Consider the following 18,268-nt stretch of genomic DNA (forward strand, 5'->3'; position numbering starts at 1 on the left):
TATTTTCCCAACATCCCATTTGTCTCGACTGGACTTGTTGGGAGGACTGAGCACACGAACTTGCTCATCTGGCTTGAAGTTCCTCTCCTTTTTGTGGAAGTCAAAGTGGTGTTTTTGACTTAACTGTTTTTGCTCAACTCTCGAGGCCAAATTGGGTTGAACTAGACTTAGGCGTATTCTTAGCCTTCTCTTCATCAACAGTTCTGCAGGTGAATAACCCGTAGTTGTGTGGGGTGTGGTTCTGTACTTCAGCAAGAAACTAGCCAAACGATGTTTCATGCTGAGCTTTGAACTACCCTGCAAAACCTGTTTCTTGAGAGCCTCTTTGACTACTCTAACAGACCTTTCCGCCGCCCCATTGGAGGCTGGATGGTATGGAGGAACAAGTGTGTGTTTTACCCTGTTACGCTGCATGAACTCTTTGAACTGTTCTGAATGAAACTGAGGTCCGTTATCAGAAACAAGTTCTTCTGGTAAACCATGACATGCAAAAATCGATCTCAACTCATCTATGGTACGCTCAGCAGTAGTGCTTGATCCCATATGCTTTGCCTCAATCCATTTGGAATGACTATCTACTAGTACCAGAAAATTATCATTACCCTTTTCACAAAAGTCTACGTGAACTCTCTGAAATGGTCTACTTGGCCATGACCAGGGTTGCAGTGGTGTTTTTGGTGGTTTACTGCGGCAATTTTGACACACGCTACATTTGCTCACCAGTGACTCAATGTCACTGTCTATACCAGGCCAATACACAAAACTTCTAGCAATTGACTTCATGCTAACTATGCCAGGATGTTCGGCATGAAGTTCGTACATAATCTTGTTTCTTAAAGACTCTGGTACAACCACTCTGTAACCCCACTTTATGCATCCCTGCTCGCATGATAATTCATGGCGTCGATTATAGAAAGGCTTCAGTTCCGAGTTTGATCCACTCTCGACTTCAGTCCAACCATTCAATGTCTGTTCATAGACACTCTTCAGCACAGTGTCCTTCTCTGTTTCAGCTGCAATTTCTGTTGCAGTCACTGGAAAGTCTTCATCTACGACTTGCAGTGTGTAGATTGAGTTCTCGCTTCCCACATCAGAGTTCTCATGGGGCAATCGGGACAACGCATCTGCGACTGCGTTGCATTTGGAGCTTCTGTACTCCACTTTGTAGTCATACTGGGACAACAGAATTGCCCAGCGCTGCATCCTTGATGCCGCCATGGAAGGTATAGCTGACTTGGGACCCAGTATCGTGAGTAGTGGTTTGTGATCAGTCACAAGGGTGAATGGTCTGCCAAGTAGAAACTGGTGGAATTTCTTGATTCCAAACACAATGCTGAGTGCTTCCTTCTCTATCTGTGCATAGTTGCGCTCACTTGGTGATAGGGTGCGGGAGGCAAAAGCAATAGGCTTTTCCTGTCCGTCATCCATTACGTGGCAAATCACTGCACCTACACCATATCTTGAAGCATCACAAGCAAGTTTCATCTCGCGCGTCGTGTCGTAGTGAACAAGGGGTTTGTCACTTGTCAGGTTTTTCTTGCAGATGTCGTATGCATGTTGTTGTTCCTTTCCCCACATCCAATTCTCATCCTTTTGTAACAGATGATGTAATGGCTTTAGCACGGTTGCTAAATCTGGAAGGAATCGTGCATAGAACTGCACCATCCCAAGGAATGATCGTAGCTCTGACACATTGTTGGGCGTTGGAGCATTCACAATTGCTTCAATTTTCGCCTTCACAGGGCGCAGTCCGTTGGAATCTACTTTGAGTCCAAGGTAGATCACCTCTGATTGCACAAATGCACATTTGCTGTTTCGTAGTTTGACGTTGTGGCAGTTCAATCGTGTGAGAACTTGCTCGAGTATCTCCAGATGTTCTTCCATGCCCACTGTGAATATCAGTAGATCATCCTGGTTGCACACACAGTGTGGAATGCCTTGCAACATTTTGTCCATGACGGACTGAAAGATTTTCGGGGAAGATTTCACACCATAGGGCAGCTTTGTGTATGAATACAAGCCCTTATGTGTGTTGATGGTCAAGCACTGCTGACTTTCTTTGTCAACATTGAGTTGGGCATAAGCATGAGACAAATCCAGCTTAGTGAAGACTCTTGCTCCGCTAAATTCTGCATACAGATCCTGCGAGGTTGGCAAAGGATACTGTTTGTCGTCAACAGCTTGGTTGATTGTGACTTTGTAGTCACCGCATAGTCGAACAGTTTTGTCAGCCTTGAGCACGGCCACAACTGGCGTTGCCCAGTTGCTCTGGTCTGTCTTCACGAGTACTCCATTCCGCTCCAACCTGTTGAGTTCTTCCTCCACTTGTTGCTTCAGCGCATATGGTACCGGTCTTGATCGACGATACACAGGTGTCACATCTTGCTGCAGTCGAATGTGTGCAGAGTATCCTGTTATTCCCGTGTAACTGTCAGCAAATATTTCAGCGTGTTTGCTTACGACATTTTCAAGACGTGATTTGGACACATCAATGCTGAAAATGTTCTTCCAGTCTAATTTTATTTTACGCAGCCAATCGTTTCCAAGGAGGGTTGGTTTATTTCTGTAGCTGGCCACTATGATGGGCAGTGTTACTGACTGTCCATTACACTGAACTTTGCAATTCATTTGTCCGCACGTCTCCAAGGCTTCGCCGGAGTAGGTTCTCAGCTTGACCTTACTCTCGGACAATGGTGTCTGTGAGAACTTTGTTTCGTACAGGTCTTTACTCATGACCGAACAGTCTGCTGCCGTGTCAATGCACATATCAATTAACTGTTCATTAACCAATAGTTTAATTTGAAAGTCCTTGTCTTGGCTGGTTGTAGGCTTATTGACATCAGTTGCATGAATGATGTACAACCCAAGTTCATTGTCATCCGGGTTCATCTCTAAGTTGTGAACTCCTTTCTGGTGTTGTCGTGTGTTTCCCACTGTAAGCTTGGCCCGACATGCTGAGGCGCTATGGCCTTTCTTCTGGCAGTTATAGCACTTAGCTGTTTTGAACTGACAGGATTGGGATGGGTGATTACCGTTGCAACGATAACAACTGGCTGCACTCGGCTCCCCGCCATACTTCGGTTTCAGTTTGGCCCCTTTTGGTTTGGCCATAGGCGCTGCTTTGTGAGTATACATGGCCACTGCAGTATGTGGTGAATGAAACTCGCGAGCATTCTTTGATGCCATCTCCATTGTAGTAGCAATCTTGCATGCTATCTCAAATGTAAGATCAGGAGTGCTCATGAGTCTGGACTGAATTCGTTCGTCCACTAGACCACAAACAAATCTGTCGCGTAGTGCGCGTTCGAGAAAGGTTCCAAAGTTACAGTGCAACGTTAAGTTTTTCAAGGCAACAATGTACTCACTAATTGTCTCGTTTTGCTTTGTTTTGCAAATGTGGGTCCCTTGAAGACAGAAGCAGGGGAATTTATTATGGGGAGCAAAGAAATGGCAGACGAGTTAAACCGTTACTTTGGATCTGTCTTTACTGAGGAAGATACACACAATCTCCCAAATGTTCTAGGGGCCGGAGAACCTAGGGTGATGGAGGAACTGAAGGAAATCCACATTAGGCAGGAAATGGTTTTGGGTAGACTGATGGGACTGAAGGCTGATAAATCCCCAGGGCCTGATGGTCTGCATCCCAGGGTACTTAAGGAGGTGGCTCTAGAAATAGTGGAAGCATTGGAGATCATTTTACAATGTTCTATAGATTCAGGATCAGTTCCTGTGGATTGGAGGATAGCAAATGTTATCCCACTTTTTAAGAAAGGAGGGAGAGAGAAAACGGGTAATTATAGACCAGTTAGTCTGACATCAGTGGTGGGGAAGATGCTGGAGTCAATTATAAAAGACAAAATTGCTGAGCATTTGGATTGCAGTAACAGGATCATTCCAAGTCAGCATGGATTTACGAAGGGGAAATCATGCTTGACAAATCTACTGGAATTTTTTGAGGATGTAACTAGGAAAATTGACAGGGGAGAGTCGGTGGATGTGGTGTACCTCGACTTTCAGAAAGCCTTCGACAAGGTCCCACATAGGAGATTAGTGGGCAAAATTAGAGCACATGGTATTGGGGGTAGGGTACTGACATGGATAGAAAATTGGTTGACAGACAGAAAGCAAAGAGTGGGGATAAATGGGTCCCTTTCGGAATGGCAGGCAGTGACCAGTGGGGTACCGCAAGGTTCGGTGCTGGGACCCCAGCTATTTACGATATACATTAATGACTTAGATGAAGGGATTAAAAGTACCATTAGCAAATTTGCAAATGATACTAAGCTGGGGGGTAGTGTGAATTGTGAGGAAGATGCAATAAGGCTGCAGGGTGACGTGGACAGGTTCTGTGAGTGGGCGGATACATGGCAGATGCAGTTTAATGTAGATAAGTGTGAGGTTATTCACTTTGGAAGTAAGAATAGAAAGGCAGATTATTATCTGAATGGTGTCAAGTTAGGAAGAGGGGATGTTCAACGAGATCTGGGTGTCCTAGTGCATCAGTCACTGAAAGGAAGCATGCAGGTACAGCAGGCAGTGAAGAAAGCCAATGGAATGTTGGCCTTCATAACAAGAGGAGTTGAGTATAGGAGCAAAGAGGTCCTTCTACAGTTGTACCGGGCCCTGGTGAGAACGCACCTGGAGTACTGTGTGCAGTTTTGGTCTCCAAATTTGAGGAAGGATACTCTTGCTATTGAGGGCGTGCAGCGTAGGTTCACTAGGTTAATTCCCGGAATGGCGGGACTGTCGTATGTTGAAAGGCTGGAGCAATTAGGCTTGTATACACTGGAATTTAGAAGGATGAGGGGGGATCTTATTGAAACATATAAGATAATTAGGGGATTGGACACATTAGAGGCAGGAAACATGTTCCCAATGTTGGGGGAGTCCAGAACAAGGGGCCACAGTTTAAGAATAAGGGGTAGGCCATTTAGAACGGAGATGAGGAAGAACTTTTTCAGTCAGAGAGTGGTGAAGGTGTGGAATTCTCTGCCTCAAGAAGGCAGTGGAGGCCAGTTCGTTGGATGCTTTCAAGAGAGAGCTGGATAGAGCTCTTAAGGATAGCGGAGTGAGGGGGTATGGGGAGAAGGCAGGAACGGGGTACTGATTGAGAGTGATCAGCCATGATCGCATTGAATGGCGGTGCTGGCTCGAAGGGCTGAATGGCCTACTCCTGCACCTATTGTCTAATGTTTCTCGTGCCGAATTTGTAGCTTTCTGCAATTTCCAGAGGCTCTGGGTTGAAGTACTCCTCCAACTTCTTTATAATGTCACTGAAAGGCACATCTTTTGCCTTTATGGGCGCAAGGATATTCACGAGTGTGCCGTACACTTCAGGTCCGATCTCCGTGAGCAGAATCGCTTTCATGCGTTCACGAACGGCCTTGTTTGTTGCAGCCACTACCTCTCCTTCACCACTGGTCTCCGTGATGTTGTTTGCCATGAAGAACATGTTTGCTCTCTCCATATAGGAGCTGAACGGCTCTCTACTTTTGTCAAAGATGCCCAGGCTTCCGATGTAGCCCGTGGACGCCGCCATTTTGTCCCTCTCTTTTTTTTTTTAAACAAAGGAACGAGGAGAGTTTTTTTTTTCTTGCACTAGCTCAGACTTCCTGCCTGTTCTGGTGTAGCAAAGCACCTAAAACGTAGCAGTACAAAAGCTATGCAAACAAACTCAGTCTCCTCCACAATCCCGTCCTCGTCGCCAATTTTGTTATGTTCAGCACGGCATAAAGATAAAGTACACTCACACGTTAGTTGCCTGAATCACCCCAGCCTTTATTTACCCAGTATTCTCGACTCAAGGAACACCCACTCATTAACATGGCACATGAATATGCATGAATACATTACAATGATCATCGAGGATGCAGAGTAACCGACATGGCAGCAGTCACCCCAACTAGTGCTACCATAGGAACCGCGCTGAGTGACACACATGCACAAGACAACTTCCTCCAGGTACGGCGTCTGCAATAGCCCAACATAGAATGTGAACTGCACCACCTCCAACCTCATCTATTGCATCCGCTGATCTAGATGTCAACTTCTTTACATCGGCGAAACCAAACGCAGGCTCGACGATCGTTTCGCTCAACACCTTCGCTCAGTCCGCCTTAACCAACCTGATGTCCTGGTGGCTGAGCACTTCAACTCCCTCTCCCACTCCCAGTCTGACCTTTCTGTCATGGGCCTCCTCCAGTGCCATAGTGAGGCCCACTGGAAATTGGAGGAACAGCACCTCATATTTCACTTGGGCAGCTTGCAGCCCAGCGGTATGAACATTGACTTCTCCAACTTTAGATAGTTTCTCTGTCCCTCTCTTCCCCTTCCCCTTCCCAGTTCTCCCTCTATCTTCCTGTCTCCACCTATATCCTTCCTTTGTCCCGCCCCCCCTGACATCAGTCTGAAGAAGGGTCTCGACCCGAAACGTCACCCATTCCTTCTCTCCTGAGATGCTGCCTGACCTGCTGAGTTACTCCAGCATTTTGTGAATAAATACCTTCGATTTGTACCAGCATCTGCAGTTATTTTCTTACATTACAACATTGGTAGAGTTGCTGCCTCACAGCACCAGAGATCTGGGGTCCTGACCTCAGGTGCTGTCTGAGTGGAGTTTACACATTCCACCTGTGACGGTGTGGGTTTCTTCCAGGTGTTCCGGTTTTCCCCACAGTCCAAAGACGTGCATGATTGTAAGTTAATTCACCTTTGTAAACTGCCCCTTATGTGGAGGGGAATAACATGGAACTAGTGTAAACAGGCAATCAATGGTCAACATGGGCTTGGTGGCCAGAAGGGCCAGTTTTCATGTTGCATCTCTAAATTAAACTAGCGTTACAATGCGCTTAGTTTTGACTCAGAGAATCATACAGCATAAAACAAGTCAATAGTGAGATTGCACAGAATATCATGCACCTTCTCACACTAACCCTACTCTCATCCCATTTTATTTTCTCACATTCGCATCAACTCCCCCCACATTCCATCACTTATCTCCACATCTGGGGCATTTTACAGTAACCATTAACTTATCAACCCAAAGATAGACACAAAATGCTGGTCAGGCAGCAGAGCTGGAGAAAAGGAATAGGTGACGTTTCAGGTCGAGACCCTTCTCCAGAGATGCTGCCTGATCAGCTGAATTGCTCCAGCATTTTGTGTTAATCTTCAGTGTAAACGTAAATGTGCAATTCCTTCCAACACACCTATCAACCCGCAGCAGTTAGGAAGCCGGAGCCTGGGAGAAAACCCAGGCGGTCACAGGGCAAATGTGTAAACACCATCAGACAGACGGTGGCCAGAATTGAACCCGGTTTGTTGGAGCTGTGAGACAACAGTTGGGCAGCTGTGCTGTGCTTTTAACAAAAATAAACAATTATTTCTGCATTAAATAAACCTTACTCTTTCTGAGGAAATACTCGACTTCCAAAGGTTCAGTGAGTTCCTTGATGTGGGGGGAGTTTATGAAAAATATTTAAACAATTTGTTCTTGTTTGTTAATAAACACGAGGGTAAACCCAGATATCACGTTTGCTTTCCTCTCCAAAGTTCAAGGATGTGCAGACACCTCTCGAATGCTCTGTCAAACTTCATTTTTACCCTCTCTCCCAGCACCAAAATGGTTGCACTGGATCTCAAAGGCAACTGCAGCACTGCAACCAAGGTGCATTATTCTCCTTTTGCTTGCTTCCTCACTGCTGCCTTTAATGTCATCAACTATACCTTCCTTCTTGGAGGTCCAGCTAAGTCAAATTGCGCTTAGTTTGACCTGAGATAGACGCAAAATGCTGGAGTAACTCAGTGGGTCAGGCAGCATCTCTGGGGAATATGGATAGATGACGTTTTGTGTCAGGACATTTTAGTTTTAGTTTAGCTTCAGAGATACAGCTTGGCAACAGGCTCTTCAACCCACGTCGACCATCAATCACCTGTACACCAGTTCCATCCTACACACCAAGGATAATTTACAGAAGTCAATTAACCGGCAAATCCGCACATCTTTGGAATGTGGGAGGAAACCCACGCCGTCACAGGGTGGACATACAAACTCCGCGCAGACAGCTCCCATAGTCAGGTTCGAACCCAGGTCTCTGGCGCTGGAAGACAGCAACTCTACTGCTGCGGCACTGTGCTGCCCCTTGGTTTTTCTCACCCAGCCAATACCAGAGTATCTCCACCAATAGCATCTCTTTTTGGCCGCACAGTCGAAAGGGTGTGAGGGGAAATGCAACCAAGAGTGTGGACTCCTCCCAGTAAAATCATTCTGCACATTCACCTTATATTTTATATGAGAAACATAAATAATGCTGAGATTCCAGAATTCCTGTTTTCATTCCTCACTTACTGCAGATATCACATCCTGACCAGACACTTCCTTCAGAAGTTCCTCACTCTTGGATAATCTCCCAGGAGAGGCAAAAGCCAGAAAACACAGCGCCCGCTCACAACAATTTCTCTCCAACCTATTCCACTCGAGGCAGAGGTAGGGGCAGCACAATAGTGCAGCGGTAGAGCTGCTGGCTTACAACGCTAGAGACCTGGGTTCGATCCTTACTACGGGTGCTGTCTGTATGGAGTTTGTACGTTCTCCCCGTGACTGCGGTTTTCCACGGGTGCTCCAGTTTCCTCCCACTCTCCAAAGACGTACAGGTTTGTAGGTTAATTTGACTTTGGCAAAAATTGTAAATTGTTCCTGGTGTGTAGGGTAATGTTAGTGTACGGAGATCGCCGTTCAGCACGGACTCAATGGGCCGAAGGGCCTGTTTCCATGCTGTATCTTTAAACTAAATTAAATTTACTAACGTTTATCTATAAAGGCACTCAACATTTATAAAATGTGACTTCTGCTTCAGTGTAAGATCATGCCAGACACAAGAGACTGCAGAATGCTGGAGGAACTGTGTGGATCAAGCGGCATCTGTGGAGAGAACAGACCGATGACATTTCAGGACAGGTTCCTTCAGATTGATGGAGTAGAGAGGACAAAGCAGGAAAAGGGGTGGGGGAGGGTCAAAGCTGGTAAGTGATAGAATACACCCCACCGTCTTACTTGAATCCGCCTATTACTTGCTAGGCTTTGCCTCACACCACCTCTTTCCCAGCTTTCTTCCGCCTGCTCCATTAGTCTGAAGGAGGATCCCAACCTGAAACATCAGCAACCTATTTCTTCCTCAGATGCAGCCTGACCCACTGAGTTCCTCCAGCACTTTGTGTTTTGCTCCATTCCTGCTTGATCTTGAAGAATCTGTACTCAGCACATCAGCCTGAGGTCTCTCCTCCAGCCTCTTGACTTCCTGCTCATTAAATAAACTATTTCAGTGACTGGAATAAAGCAGATTGCAGGTAATAGCATGCAGCAAATTGCATTCCAGTAACTTGCCAAGGCTTCTTTGACAACACCTCCCACACCTGAAACCTCTACCACTTAGGATGAGGAAACAACAATATTTAAGAACCATTCTAAGTAGCACATAATCCTCCAGGAATTACCATAATGTTCCTTTGTCATAGCTGTGTCAAAATCCTGCAAAGTTGGTGCCACTAGTTCAAGATATTGAGTTTCCACTGCCTTTACAACCGAATTTGGGACGGACGACAAAAAACATCCTTGCTAGTGAGCAGAAAGGAACTGCAGATGTTGGTTTATATCGAAGACAGACACAATGTTCTGGAGTAACTCAGCGGGTCAGGCAGCATATCTGGAGAACGTGGAGAGGTGACATTTTGAGTTGGAACCCTTCTTCTGCCTGAAGAGATGCTGCTCCCCAGAGATGCTGCCTAACCCACTGAGTTACTCCAGCACTGTGTCTTTTATTGTAAACCAGTATTTGCAGTTCCTTGTTTCTACCATTTTTTGCTGTTCTATTGATGATGGCAAATCCTGAAGGTGAATTATTGTCAATATTCCTGCATGTATGACACCCAACATTTATGGGCTACTTGATCATAGGAAGTACATGACAGCTGGACCTGATCTTGGTTTCAGAAGAACCATCAGGCCTTGCGGCAGGACCGTCAGGGTGCCGCCATAGCCCAACAGCAGGCCTGACTCGCTTGCCGCAGAATCGGCAACTCGCCTGGAGAGGGATCGTCCCCGGGAAGCGGAAAGAAGGGGGTCGGCGATGGTGGACGTGAGAACATAGGGCTGATAAGAACTGGGATTTTACCTTCTGCACCCTTAAGGTTGGCTGTGGCAGATGCAGACGCCGGAGTACAAAGGCTGAAGGCCGGGCAAGGAGAGGGACGATGGGTCACTGAATGATCTGGATGGAGGACACCTGCAATGGGTCTTTATGGCCAACTGCAGCTTGGACTTTGAAAATGATGCTAAAACCTGGTGGCTTGCAATATGGTATCAGTGGGCTATTTCTATACCCTTTGTACTTAATCTGGGATTGTACTTATGTATGGCAATAATTTACTGAACTGTATGCAAAAAAAAAGAATTCCATTGTACCTTGATACATATGATAGCTGCAGGCCCCGATGGTGTGACGGGCAGAGTGCTGAGGGAATGTGCAGACCAATTATCTGAGGTCTTCACAAAAATCTTCAACCTGTCCCTTTTAAAATCCACCATCCCTCCCTGCCTGAAGTCCGCCATAATCATCCCACTGCCGAAAAAGCCTGTCATCAGCGGTCTTAACGACTACCGTCCGGTAGCACTCACACCGGTCATCACAAAGTGCTTCGAGAGACTGGTCCTGCAGCACATCAAAGCCAGCCTCCCACCCACCTTCGACCCATACCAGTTTGCCTACAGAGCAAATAGGTCTACAGGGGATGCCATCGACACTGCTCTTCACACTGCACTGACCCACCTTGAACACCAGGGGAGCTATGTGAGGATGCTCTTTCTCGACTTCAGCTCTGCCTTTAACACGGTCATCCCGAGCAGACTGGTCACCAAACTTTCCGACCTTGGATTTTCCCTAACCATCTGCAAATGGATCAAGGACTTCCTGACCAACCGCCCCCAGACAGTCAAAATAGGCCCTCACCTCTCCTCCACCATTACACTGAGCACCGGCTCACCACAGGGCTGTGTGTTGAGCCCCATCCTTTACTCCCTCTACACTCACGACTGCGCCCCCACCCATCCCACCAACACCATCATCAAGTTCGCGGATGACACGACTGTGGTTGGACTTATCTCAGAAGGAGATGAGACAGCCTATAGGGATGAAATCCAAAGGCTGGCAGCATGGTGTTCAGTGAACAATCTGGTCCTGAACTCCTCCAAAACAAAGGAACTTATAATTGACTTTAGAAAAACCAGTGGAGATTACGACCCACTCTACATCAATGGGGTCTGCGTGGAAAGGGTACCAGCTTTCAGGTTCCTGGGTACGCACATCGCAGAGGATCTCACCTGGTCTACCAACACCATCACCACAGTAAAGAAGGCACAGCAGAGACTCCACTTCCTGAGGATCCTCAGGAAAACCAACCTGCAGGAGAAGCTCATGTTGTCCTTCTATCGCTGCTCCATCGAGAGTGTGCTGGCATACTGTATAACCACATGGTATGCCAGCTGCTCAGAAAAGGACAGGAAGGCCCTTCAGAGGGTCATCACGACGGCCCAGAAAATCATCGGCTGCTCACTGCCCTCCCTGGAGCACCTGTTCAGCCTGCGCTGCCTCAGTAGAGCAGGCAAAATAATAAAAGATCCATCCCACCCCGGCCACCGTCTGTTTGTTCATCTGCCCTCTGGTCGACGTTTCAGGTCAATCAAATCCCGAACAAACAGACTTAAGAACAGTTTTTACCCCAGGGCCATACGAGAACTGAACACTACCTGTGCACTAGGCAACACCGTTAAAAAATCTTGTACTTAATTTAATTGTATTTATGTATTTATTTGTTTTTGCATTTATTGCATATATGTTTGTACGCACCGTCAGGATTGGCTGTTTTTTAATTTCGTTGTACTCGTTGCAATGACAATAAATGAATATTATTATTATTATAATAAAGAACCATTGAACCTTGAACACTACTCATATGCACTTTTAAAAGGGACCAGTAGATGGCAAACATGAGCCAAATATAAGAAAACATTCTATCAACTTCACAGCTGAACAATTTGATCAGGTAATTCAGCAATAACAAGATAAAACAATTATTGTCCAATAATTATCCATCATTTCAATATTAACATATTATATGATCATCATCACTTGCCTGTCAACCCACATCAGCTTGAATTGTACAATCAAGGAAGATCATCTAATCATCTCCACATCCAGGCAATCACAATATGAGATGCTCTTGCAGTGTTGTGATCTATGCTAATGTAATGTATGCTAATGTTGGGAACGTCTTAATAAAGTCCACGCATGCGCGTGCTCATGCACAGGAGTCCTTCTTCTTGAAATCGTGTCTCCAAACATGGCGGCAGCAGTGGAACTTTGAAAGATCGTTTTTCCTCGCAACCTGAGAGTCCCGGCTAGGACAAGTGCCCGCTAACGATTAGCGAAGGTGTCAAGCGCCGAGGGACAGGTGTGGAAAAGAATTAGAGGCGAGTTAAAGCAATTCCAGCCGCGGAGAGAAATGACCACGTGGGGGGAGGGGCAGTCAGCCGTGCAGCAGCGCGCTGTGATGAGTGCAAGTGGAGAGGGGACGAGCGGCCAGCAGCAAGCGCAGCTAGCAACCGGTCACGGCCCACTGCACGCTGCTGGTCCGCCATCCGTGAGCGGTATACGGCCACCGACCCCATTAACCGTCAATCGTGGAGTGATTGAGGGGTGGAAAACATGGCGGCAGATGTGGACCAACTACAGCGTAGACAGGCAGACTGCAGCCTACTAGACGGGATTATTCCTCCATACATTTGGCCCATCAGGACTAGAGATTTATAACAGTTTTTTGTTTTCCAGTGACGAGCAGGGCTGGGACATGGCCGAGATCATTCAGGCGTTCGAGAATTACGCCATAGGCGAAAAGAACAAAACCTATAAGCGGTATCTCTTCAACAAGAGACAGCATGAAGCAGGAGAAAGTTTTGCTAGCCTGCGAACACTAGCGAAGTCCTGCAATTTCTGCCTGTGCATGTCGGACAGCTTGCTCTGTGACAAAATAGTGCTTGGCATTAGCGACTCACAGATGAGGAAACGGTTACTGCAAGAGAGGAGGCTCACTCTCAGTGGTTGTATTGACATCTGAAAGAGTGCCGAGACGGCTGAGTCACATCTCCAGGCTTTCACCGACGGTGGAAGTGGCAGGTCTGCTGCCACGGTCCACAAAATAAGGCAGCCGAGCAACATGAGGGGCGCTACCGTGCGCCAGCCACGCAAACAGAGCAGTTGTGCGAAGCCAAAGCAGTGCCAAGGAAAGTGCCAAAGCAGTTCCAGGAAGCGAAAGCGTGCAGGTATTGTGGTAAGGAGCACACAAGGGACAAACAGCAGTGTCCAGCCTATGGACAGAACTGTAAAGCATGTGGCAGTCGCTACCATTTTGCTCAAGTGTGCAGGAAGAGTAAAGTGCACAAAGTGGACGACCAGACAGGCAGTGACACGGGCACCGAGTTCATCGACAGCGTCAAGCTCACAGTCAACACGGTGCAGCCTCGGGATGACGTCTATGCAACAATGCTCGTCAATGGGAAGCAGGTGGACTTCCAAGTGGACAGCGGAGCCACGCAGATATTTCAACGGCGTAGACCACACACTAACCCCATGTCATAAGAAGGTCGTAATGTGGAATAAGACGATGATGGACGCGGAAGGAGTTTACCGGGTTAAGCTGCTCAACCCCAGGACAAACCGCAAGTGCTCCGCTGAGTTCATCGTGGTCAGTGATGACTTCACGCCGCTGCTAGGGAGCAAAGCTGGTCAGCGAATGAACTTGATCACGGTGAATGACGACAGTTTTCACTGTGTACACACGTCATCTGTCGTGAAAGAGAAAGTGCGTAAGGCTGAAGAATGCTATGTAGAAGTGTTCGACGGTGCACTGGGAGAGCTGCCAGGTGAAGCCCACGTGCAGATAGACGAGGTAGTGCAACCAAGTCTTATCGCCACGACGTTTACCCCACGCGATAAAACAGGTGAGGAAGGAGCTGGAGGGCATGGTAGAGCGTCACGTGATCGCACCAGTGCACGAGCCGACGAGTTGGGTCAGCTAATGGCGATCTCCGGGTGTGTATCGATCCACGACCGCTAAACAAAGCGTTGAAGCGTGAACACTACCCGCTTCCAGTTATTGAGGATACCTTGCCAAACCTCGATCAAGCTAGGGTCTTCGTATCACAAAATGCTGGAGTAACTCAGCGGGTCAGGCAGCATCAGAGTAACACAGTGGGTCTACTCCAGCATTTTGTGATACCTTTGATTTGTACCAGCATCTGCAGTTATTTTCCTACACAAGCTAAGATCTTCAGTAAGCTGGACATGAGCTCAGCTTTCTGGCAGGTGAAGCTGGATGAAGTGTAGCAAGCTAACGACGTTCAACACACCTTTCGGTCGATACCGGTGGCGCCGACTGCCATTCGGTACAAGTGTATCATCGGAAATCTTCCAACGATGATTGCATCAAGCGCTCGAAGGGTTACCTGGAGTGATCTGTGTCGCAGACGACATCCTCGTCTATGGCTAAGGAGAGGCGAGTGAAGACGCGGTCATCGATCACGACTCAAAACTCGAGCAGTTGCTTGTGTACAGCGATGTGTACAGCAACACATCAAGCTCAACAAAGACAAGTCTTTCAGAGCTACCGAGATACCCATCTTAGGGCATGTGATCACTAGCACAGGGCTGCAACCTGACCCAAAAAAGGTCGTCGATGTCGTCAACATGCCAGCACCCTCAGATGTACAAGGTGTACAGAGGCTAGTTGGATTCGTCAACTACCCGAGCCTTTTTCTACCCAGCCTGTCTGATACCCTGGAGCCTATCAGACAGCTGACGAAACCAGAGGTAGAGTGGGAATGGTCTGCTGAGGAGGACAATGCGATGTCCAAGATCCGACAGATGGTGTCCGAAGCGCGGATCTTAGCGTACTACAATCCCAATGAGGAGCTGACAATACAGTGCGATGCGAGCAACAAGGGACTAGGGGCAGCCTTGCTCCAAAAGGGATGTCCTATCGCGTATACGAGCAGGGCATTAACCGACACAGAAACGCAGTATGCCTCAATCAAGGAAGAGATGCTCCGGGTGGTGTTCGCAATGGAGCGTTTTCACCAATACACATTTGGTCGTTTCACCAGCGTGATCAGCGATCCCAAACCGCTTGAGATGATAGCGAAAAAGCTGCTGGTGAAAGCACCGAACGCCTCCAAGGAATGCTACTCCGCCTGCAGAGCTATGATTTCGACATCAGCTACAGTCAGGGGAAGCTCATGTACCTGGCAGATACACTGTCCTGAGCAGTTTGCAGTACACGGAGCAGCGAGCAAACATCCGAGGTCAACATGGGGTCTCGTTTGCCAATTCGCGATGAGCGTCTCGAGCAAATTCGCGACTAAACAGAGAAGGATGACACGCTGCAGACGCTGAAACGCGTCATCATCAATGGTTGGCCTAGCAAATACGATAGGCTACTAAAGCAGCTCACACCTTACTATAGCTACAGGGGCGAGCTTGCAGTACTAGATGGTCTGATTTTCAAGAGCGAGCGTGTGATCATACCACTAACCCTTCGCAAAGAGATGAAGGAGAAGATACGCTCTTCACATCTGGGCATCGAGGGCTGTCTACAACAAGCACGCGAATGCTTATTCTGGCTTGGAACGAGCAGCGACAGGTATGCCAGCAAAAAGAGTCGCTCATGAGGTACCAACTAGGCCATGGGAGAAAGTCGGCACAGATCTCTTCTCATGGGACGGGAAGGACTTTCTAGTCACCGACGACTACCATAGCAACTTCCTCGAGGTAGACCGGCTGAAAGACACGGGCAGTCCTATCGTAATCCGCAAGCTGAAAGCTCACTTCGCGAGGTCCAGCAGCCCGACGCAAGTTGTGAGCGACAATGGACCGCAATTCACATTGATCGCATTCCGTCAGTTCGTGACAGAATGGGATTTTGAGCACCTGTGCAGCAGTCCAGGCAATAGCAAAACGAACGGGAAGGCAGAGTCAGCCGTCAAGACAGCGAAGCGGATCATGGCAAAGAGCAAGGAATCGCGATCAGACCCATACCTAGCGATGTTGGATCATCGCAATACGCCTTCACAAGGGCTGAGCACATCCCGCTCAACGCCTGATGATTCGCCGCACACGAACACCTCTGCCCACTACCGCAAGCCAACTCGAACCAAGACTAGTAAAGGAACATGAACGCATGAAGCAGCGCGTGCGGCAACAGGCTGGCAATTACAACAGGTCAGCAAAAGACCTTCTCCCACTTCACAAAGGGGATACAGTGCGAATGCAACCCCTCATAAAAGGAAAGAAGGGTTGGGAGAAAGCCGCTGTTACTCGCCAGCTTGACGAGCAATCATATGCGGATCAAACCCCATCTGGCACCTATCGACGCAATCGGGTACATCTCCGCAAGACCAGCGACAACCCGCCAGACGAGCTAATCGCAAGTCAACACGAGAAGCAGGGCAGTAACGTCAATGACTGGAGCGCGTCAACTACCACAACTAACGCGAAGCAGGCGTTGGATCAACAGCCAGCGACTCCTGAAAGAAAAGCGTCTACAGAAGACAAAACATCTACAGGGCAACCTGAAAATAAGGACATAGATAATGGACAAGTGATAAGCGACTCAGACAAACCAGTGAAAACCCGCTCAGGGCGAACTGTGAGGATGCCAAAGCATCTCAGAGACTTTGTTGTATTTTAATTTGTCAGTGACAGTTATCATGTTTGATAGATTCATAATTTAGAAGTTCATAATTGTTATAGTAATGGGAATTTTTTTTTAAACAACATTCGCTGTTTATTTGACAAGTTTTTCTCTTTTGAAAAAAGGGAGGATGTTGTGATATATGCTAATGTAATGTATGCTGATGTTGGGAACGTCTTAATAAAGTCCACGCGTGCGCACACACAGGAGTCCTTCTTGAAATCGTGTCTCCAAACATGCAGTACTGAGGAGATGGTGTAATGATGGAAACGTTTTCATTTAGAGAAGTAGTCAACCTGAGCTCCTGACTGTTCTTAGGTGGAGGTTGAAAAAATGCATGGTACTACAAAGGGTTGACTTTAGAGATAGTGTGGAAGCAGGCCCTTTGGCCCACCGAGTCCATGCCGACCAGCAATCACGCATACATTAGTTCTCTCCTACACACGAGGGACAATTTACAGAAGCCAATTAACCTACAAACCTACACATATTTGGAATGTGGGAGGAAACCAGAGCACCGAGAGAAAACCCACAGTCTCAGGGAGAACCTATAAACTCCATAGACACAAAAAGCTGGAGTAACTCAGCAGGACAAGCAGCATCTTTGGAGACAAGGAATGGGTGACGTTTCGGGTCGAGACCCTTCTTCAAACTCCGTAGACAGCACCCGTTGTCAGAATGGAACCCAGGTTTCTGGCGCTGTAAGGCAGCAACGCTACCGCTGCACCACTGTGCTGCCCCAGGAGGTGACATTGGTTGGGATTTGTCCAATATCATCCTTCATTTCAATAGTAACATAATATCTGATCATTACTTTGGTCTTTCTAGACTCGTTTTCTAGAGTTTAGATTTTATACTCACACATCAGCTGCAGGAACCTACAAGACAATGTGAAGGGTGCTATTTCAATGCAAGTATTTCTTGAAATAATTTAAGACATCAATGGATTGCGTTGATCAGGGAAAAGGATATTATTTTCTTCTGTGCAGAGATTATAATCGGAAAATTAGAGCCAAGTCATCAAGGGTGAAGGACAGAAGCCTAAATTCCTAAAGACACAAGTTAATTTATTTTATAAAACGCTGGTATTCAGTTGCATGGAGCAAAAGCAGATGAATGACATTACCTCGGGAAAAGGCCCTTTGGCCCACCGAGCCCACACTGACCATCGATCACCCGTTCACACCAGTTTTATGTTATCCCACTTTCTCATCCACTCCCTGCACACTAGTGGCAATTTACAGGGCCAGATTAACCTACAAACCCACACGTCTTTGGCTTAAATAAATGTTGGGCTGGGTTGCAGAGGTTGTGTGATAATTTTCATCAGTCAGTGTTGTAATTATAGGGTTTATTCCTTGATAGTCACATTTGGGTGTCAGAGAACAAAATGAAAGGTTTTACCTATTGATCATCATTTAAATATTAAAACAAGTCAAGAAAAGTCCATGAAAATATGTAAAGGGACGAG

The sequence above is a fragment of the Rhinoraja longicauda genome, chromosome 1 (genome assembly GCF_053455715.1).
Source record: "Rhinoraja longicauda isolate Sanriku21f chromosome 1, sRhiLon1.1, whole genome shotgun sequence".
In the NCBI taxonomy this organism is placed as follows: domain Eukaryota; kingdom Metazoa; phylum Chordata; class Chondrichthyes; order Rajiformes; family Arhynchobatidae; genus Rhinoraja; species Rhinoraja longicauda.